This window comes from Cantharellus anzutake (genome assembly GCF_015039405.1).
Source record: "Cantharellus anzutake strain C23 chromosome Unknown EI90scaffold_131, whole genome shotgun sequence".
Lineage (NCBI taxonomy): Eukaryota > Fungi > Basidiomycota > Agaricomycetes > Cantharellales > Hydnaceae > Cantharellus > Cantharellus anzutake.
In genome coordinates this window covers 77,030-84,396 of record NW_024067081.1, presented here as the reverse complement: position 1 = coordinate 84,396, position 7,367 = coordinate 77,030, and the positions used below count along the sequence as shown (strand labels likewise).

At 48.5% G+C, this 7,367-nt stretch overlaps 1 non-coding gene across 1 annotated transcript; it reads right to left on the bottom strand.

Moving 5' to 3' along the window:
- Positions 1–6,708: 6,708 nt before the first annotated feature.
- Positions 6,709–6,781, bottom strand: EI90DRAFT_t264. Its single transcript has one exon. It is a non-coding gene; the product is annotated as a tRNA-Thr (tRNA).
- Positions 6,782–7,367: the final 586 nt, after the last annotated feature.

Here is a 7,367-nt window from a genome sequence, read left to right as displayed (position 1 = left end):
GGAGCGAATAGGATTCACGAGGACGGTCCATCATTGGTACAGTCCCTTCATCCCTTCGTAACATAGCTGCAGCGACGTTAATGCTGGGCCTGGGAACAGGGAGCTCTATTGGCAGCTGCTGGTGTTGATGTATGAAGGTGACTTCATCGACTGCTGGTTCACACTGACTGTTTAGTTCCCAACCCAACGTCTCGCAGGTCGACTCACGGGTAGGCCTAATCTCTGCAGACCACGCCATTTTGACCGATTCCCGGTCAGTGAAAGTGGTATGTGGCACACTGGCTGGCCTGAAACCACCAAGCTGCGATTTGTCAAACTCTCGTGAAGGGTCGACAGCTCTTTTTATGGAATCGAAGTGCTTCTCGAAGGCATTGAGTCGTTGGTCAAGGAAGTGCCATACAATATCAAATTCCTTCTGTGACGCCCAGCCCTTCTCAGCCAGCATGAGTGAGAAATCGCCATGTGGGTCTATAACAAATTCGCCTGTGGCAAATTTGGTGGCAGCAGCCAGACGCGTGAATGCTGAAATCTTCGAGAACATATCAGTCAATCCCAGTCAATCTAGGGGCACGAGCTGATATCGCAGTGTTGGTTTAGCACCATCATCGGGGATGAGTTCTCTTTCGAGCCAGGCTGGCATGATTCTCCGCCAATTACGGATTTTGGTCATAGGGGCGTCGGGATCGTTGAAAACTCCACCCTCGAACTCTCTGATGGCCTCTATGATGAGTGTGAGATCTCGTCGCCTCCGAACGGCTTCAGGCGAGGTTCACACATCACCCCATGGGGAAGATGTTGCTGCGGAGTCAGGTACCTGGTAGGAGAGGGTGTCTTGTGTGGATGACGCCAAAGCATCATGGTTGTGTGTCGATTGAGCTGGCATCCTTAGTGGCATGGTGTGATCTAGTCGCACCGGGGTTGGGGCACCAATGTTAAAGAAATGGGTTATGGGTAATCCATCTTTCCGTCCTTATAGATGACTTGGAATCGTCGACCTCATGTATGTAGGGTGGCCTAGTCGTGTAATGAGTATTTTCCGATAGCCTTAGAGCTTTTGACAGAAAGCTGGGACCTCGTGGTGAATGGGAGTCTGCTACGATGGATACTTGGCACTCGTTATGTGAGCATAGCGTGCGCAGGTGTATCGGATCACAGGCAAAGGGGATATCCAGAACTGGACCAGTCAAGGACAAAGGGCTAGCAGGTACTTGGCGCTCGAGGGAGGGTACCGGTAGCAAGTGATATAACAGCTCCTTGAGGGAGCTTCCTGAGATTTGGTTGATGGGTACTTGGCACCCAGATGGGTGTACTGGCAACAAATGAGATTCCAGCTCCTTGAGGGAGCTACTTGAGGCTGGGTTGATGGATACTTGGCACCCAGATGGGCATACCGGCAATGGGGTATGAGACCATTTGTTTGGCGAACAGTCTGTGTTCGTGTCAACAGGTACTTGGCACTCGTATGAGCGTTGTAACGGGTCTATCAATCTAGACTCATGGCTCAGGTCTGGGGGGGGTAGGTCTCTCTCTAGTGTCAGACAGATGTAGTGGGGTCCTTGGGTATGGTGCTGATAACCCTCTCTAACTACTATACAGCGGGTCGCGGAAGAGTCCGATACAAATAGAAAAGGAAAGTCACATGTGTGAATGAATGAAAATAGTAAAGATAATAAAGAAAATGTCATATCTCCTCAACAACCCAACCAAATCCAACGATCTTAGACTCGTCAGAACCACCTCTACAACCTCTACAACTCCTACTATTACCCCGACTCACCAATCCTAATCCCTGATGCAGTAAAGGGTGAAGTGTGCGATGAGGCTCGTTTTAACCCACACGGACTTGTCCCCACAACAGCATACTGGTGACGGAGGGGTTAGTTGATCATAGGTCGAACGACATGTGGTGGGATCGGCAGCTACTTGGCGCTCACGAGAGCGTACCAGCGACGAGGGGAACGGGCTTGTATCGAATACTAATCTGTCCATAGAGTTAACCAGATTCTCACCGTGAGGTGAGACAGACGAGAGCCCGGTACCTGGGCGAGCGATGTGAGTCGTAACAGAAGGTGTTCGCACATACCTGAGTTGAGTCACGCGCGAACTTGACAATCCATGGCTAGAGTCGTCAACCTCGGTAGGGATGACCCATATAGATGGTGACCAAGACATATACAATCTTACACAGACGTTACAGTGTTGGCACAAGGAGGTTTACAGTTGTTGCACAGAAGGTGAGGGTGTGTTATTTGTTTTGTTCCGTCTTTTTCAGCTGTAGCCATACATGGATGTGACGCTAACTATTGAATAAGAATGATCACGAGAAGTCTCGTGAAATGGGATAAATAATCCAGCCAGCACCAAAACCCAATAAGGGAAAGCTTAGCACGGAGTGAGTGTATAAAAAAAGGGGGGAAAGCAGGGAGAATGTAAGAAAGAGATGGGAGGATGTGGAGAAGGAGGACCCGCTGTGGTTGACGTTCAGTCAACACGGTCGCGAGAGACTCCATTCCTATAACAGATGGGTACTTGGCACCCAGACAGGTGTACCGGCAACGAGTGGGATTCTAGCTCCTTGAGGGAGCTTCTTGAGGTTGGGTTGATGGATACTTGGCACCCAGATGGGCATACCGGCAATGGGGTATAAGACCATTCGTTTGGCGAATGGTCTGTGTTTGTGTCAATGGGTACTTGGTGCTCGTATGAGCGTACTGGTGATGGAGGGGTTAGTTGTTCATAGGTCGAATGACATGTGGTGGGATCGGCAGCTACTTGGCACTCGTGAGAGCATACCAGCGACAAAGGGAACAGGCTTGTATCGAATACTAATCTGTCCATAGAGTTAACCAGATTCTCACCATGTGGTGAGACAGACAAGAGCCCAGTACCTGGGCAAGTGATGTGAGTTGTAACAGAAGGTGTTTGCACATACCTGAGTTGAATCGCACGCAAACTTGACAATCCAGGGCTAGAGTCGTCAACCTCAGTAGGGATGACCCATATAGATGGTGACCAAGACATATACAACCTTACACAGATGTTACAATGTTGGCACGAGGTTTACAGTTGTTGCACAGAAGGTGGGAGTGTGTTATTCATTAAGTTCCGTCTTTCTCAGCTGTAGCCATACATGAATGTGACGCTAACTATTGAATATGAATGATCGCGAGAAGTCTGGTGAAATGGAATAAATAATCCAGCCAGCACCAAAACCCAATAAGGGAAAGCTTAGCATGGAGTGAGTGTATAAGAAGGGGGGAACGGGGAGAATGTAAGAAAGAGATGGGAGGATGTGGACAAGGAGGACCCGCTGTGGTTGACGTTCAGTCGACACGGTCACGAGAGACTCCATTCCTATAACAGATACAAGGTATGGATTGAAATGACAGCGGAAGAGGATGATGAGGTTGGTAGTATGAGAAAGGGATTCTGACAAATGCCACCTTCAGTGGAGCATGGGTGCCGATGGGGATCTCATGGTCTTCCATTTTGTTCCCTCCAAGGCCGCACTAGAATGCAGGCCTTCCTTGTATTTCAAGTCTACCCAGACTCCTTGCAGCATGCTCTCCACCTTGGTGGAGAAGTCCTTGAATGGGATAGGAACCCCCTCAGGGGCAAGTGCTGTGAGACATTGCTCCATCACAAAGGCTGAGCAGAAAAATCATTTGATGGAGCTGTGAGCAGGGTCTGCTGTGGTGGACAGGGCTGTGTAATGATTTCTGTAACAGCAAAGTCAAATCCTATAGTGATGTCTCCCCTTGCAGCACCTTGCAAATTCTTGGAGTGAGTGTGGCTCTGTATTTCCTGCTGAAGGGCATGTTCTGCTACTGAATCAAGCATGGGCAGACATGATCAAAAGATGGTGAAGCAGTTGTCACCATGTTCCACTCTCCAATGGGGAACTCCCCACCATTCCAGAGTGAGAGCATATGCCTGGGCAGAGGCACTAAGGTTGGAGGTGTGGACCTCAGTACAGGTGCTGTCTGAACCATCAAAGATGGTCCTGATGGCCTCTTCCTGAAGCGGCCAGGTTGGAAGCTTGTTACCACCCAATATGGCACATGCATCAAGGGAAATAAGGAGGCAGTAGTGAAAATGCCCTCGTAGCTCTCCAATCTGGCATTCAATCTCGCCAACCATTTCATGGTGATAAGTCTCGGACTGCACAATCATTCAGGCTTGGAGAAGCTTCTAAAATAGGCTTCCGATTCAGGTTTCAGTTAACAGAATAACTGCTTGCTCTAGTGCCAATAGCTCAGCAATATGCATGAGAACTGATGTATTACCTAGTGCCAATGGCTGTAAGGTAATATACAATAAGTTACAACATATAGAAATGAGAGAACTGTAACTAACCTCAGCAATATGCACAAGAACTGAGGAAAAGGGAAACTAATTCAAAAGATTGAATGTAGTTTGTGGCCTTTGCGGATAAGTCCGAAGTGACCAAAATAAGTAAGAAGAAAAAGGTGTTGTGACCAAGTAGTCATGCTACCGTGGGAATGTGGCTGTACAAAAACTCATCCGGCCTCCCATAGCACACGGTTCCTCCAACATCAGTATTGCCATGGTTTCATGGTGTTTGGGGAGGATTTTGGCACAGCAGAGATGAGAGATGGTGCTCTGGACACAGCAAAGAAGTTGACTCAGCACAGACTGCATGCCCATGATCCATTCCCTCCACTCAGACGTTGGGAGCCAATTCAGATTATCAGCAGAATGTTGCAAGTCAATGTTAAGGATCAGCACTTTGATATAACAAAAAGGGGTGGCACTCAATGAGCATGAGGTGTGGATGAAGCAGGTCGAAGCTGACTGGTCTCTGGCAAAAGTCCACAAACTCCTGATACTTCAGAGAAGTGTTTAAGACACTTGTTCTTGCCAGAGGGGTGGCATCAATCCAGGAAGCATATGTTCCATTGTAAAGACAAATATCACGGGTATTTACTGCCATGATGTGGATTGCTGTCTGATGGTAAGCTCGCTTGACAGCAGATTCTGAGGTAACCTTACGTGTTAGACTGGAATGGCCTGACAAATGAAAACGGTATACCACTTACAAGATAGCCCTTCCCTCCATTTTCGAACATGGTCTGCAGCCTTGGGAGTGGGGGAAAGGGGCCAAATGGGTAGAGGGGGGGGCTCCTGTTGATATCATCATGTAGTGTGAGAATGGCAAATAGAACACTGTAATATACTGTGCATACCTCGAATAATCATAGCTTCTTTCAGCAAGGACATCGTACCCCCTTCCTGCACCATGATCTGTTCAACTGAGGTGAACAATGCGACATCTGAGGCTGGTGCTCTTGGTCTTGGTGGTGGCTCAAAGGAGGATGGCAGGGGTGGATGAGAGGGTGGGAATCCTGATGTGTATTGGGAGAAAGGGGCTGAGGTATCAGACTCCTTCCCAGTCGCTCACATGATTTCTCCAAGGTTTAGCCGCAACTTACATTGCCTCCGAAATCTGTCGAGCGACTGGTACAACTTGCAACACGTGATGTTCCCACGCTAAGTTGTAATGAGTTGTACATAGGTTACGGAATATAATTTTTAGTATTTACACATGTGGTCATTGCACCCAACCCAACCCATGGAGACTAAGGGAGCACATCCAAGGTTGTGAAGTTAATATCCGGGTGTGCGCGAAGTTTAACAGTTTATATATTACTTAGTTGCCAGTCACTTGTTTGTGCCCAGTGATGCAAGTGGTATAGCGCTAGCTGTGGCTATGCCACTTTTTTAAGTGGCACATGTTCGATTCTCACTTAGGAAACTTTTTTTTTTCATACCCTCCACTCCTTAGTGTACAGAAAACAACCATTTCACACATTTATTCCATGGGAGGGCCCGAAAAAAGTTTTCCTAAGTGAGAATCGAACATGTGCCACTTAAAAAAACTGCATAGCCACAGCTGGCGCTATACCACTTATGCCACCAGGCACAAACAAGTGACTGGCAACTAAGTAATATATAAACTGTTAAACTTCGCGCACATCCGGATATTAACTTCACAACCTTGGATGTGCTCCCTTAGTCTCCATGGGTTGGGTTGGGTGCAATGACCACATGCGTAAATACTAAAAATTATATTCCGTAACCTATGTACAACTCATTACAACTTAGCGTGGGAACATCACGTGTTGCAAGTTGTACCAGTCGCTCGACAGATTTCGGAGGCAACATAAGTTGCGGCTAAACCTCAGAGAAATCATGTGAGCGACTGGGAAGGAGTCTGCTGAGGTATGGGCTAGGTTGAACTGTACATCTTCCCCAACTGGAGGTGAATGAGGGCGATGCCATTCTGGGGGATAATGAGGTGCTCTCACACCTGACAGCAGCTCATCAGAGGATGGCAGGGGAGGAGGATGAGAGCATAGCTGACCAGTTAAGGGGGGTTGGGATGGAGGTGTGGCCTGATGGCATTCCAGCTTGGTGGAACCGGACATCTTCCATGCCTGGAAGCGAAAGATGGCGATGGTGTTCAAGTGCATGTGGAGTCTCTGCACGATGGCATCTAAGGCCCCCCGATCCTGAATGGCCTGAGAAGCGAGAGGAATGATGAGAGAATTCCTCAGATGAGCTTTGTACATGCTTGGGTGATCCACTTCTTCATGCAGGTGAGCATTGACATGAGGAACAGCCTTGCTGATGCCATTGATTGTTGGAATTTGTGCATGTGGTCTTGGGAACCTAAATGCTAAAATATGGACATTCTGGGAGTTGAACCACAGAACCCTGCATAGGTACCAAGAGTGTGTTACCATTACACTAAATGCCCGCATTAGGCAGAGGTGGTTTCTTACATTGATGTGTGAGGCTTGTGCTCTGAGAGGGGACTCGTGGATGCAGCAAACACTTCTTAATGGACCTCCTGCAGGGCTGAGAGGCATGTGACACTGATGGCACATGGGAATCTGTCAGGGACGCATCCGGGGTCAAGGGGGCCCGGGTGTAACACCTGGCACTGAGGCCCTTGTGGGGTGTGGAGCGGGTGTGCATACTGACAGGCCCAATGCGGGATGATGGTCCCTGGCCACTCAGACTGAAGTGGGAATCGTGAGAAGAAGGTTACTTCTTCGGTTCCCACCCCAGGTACTTTATGTACATGTGGCTTGGGTCACATGAGGTTTGCCATGTCACCCCACATACAGCTGCAGTCATCCGGGTGTCCCTGTGGGGGATCCTGAGGGTGTGTGCTGGGTTGCACCATGAGGCCATCTGGGTCATCTGGGGCTAGGTGTGTCATGCACGTGTCGTGGGCAGGTCAATAATACATAGATATGGGGAAAGGTCGTCCATGTAGATAAAGATAGAAGAAAGAACAATGAAGAACAAGAAATGAGGAACAGTGAAGAGGGGTGAGG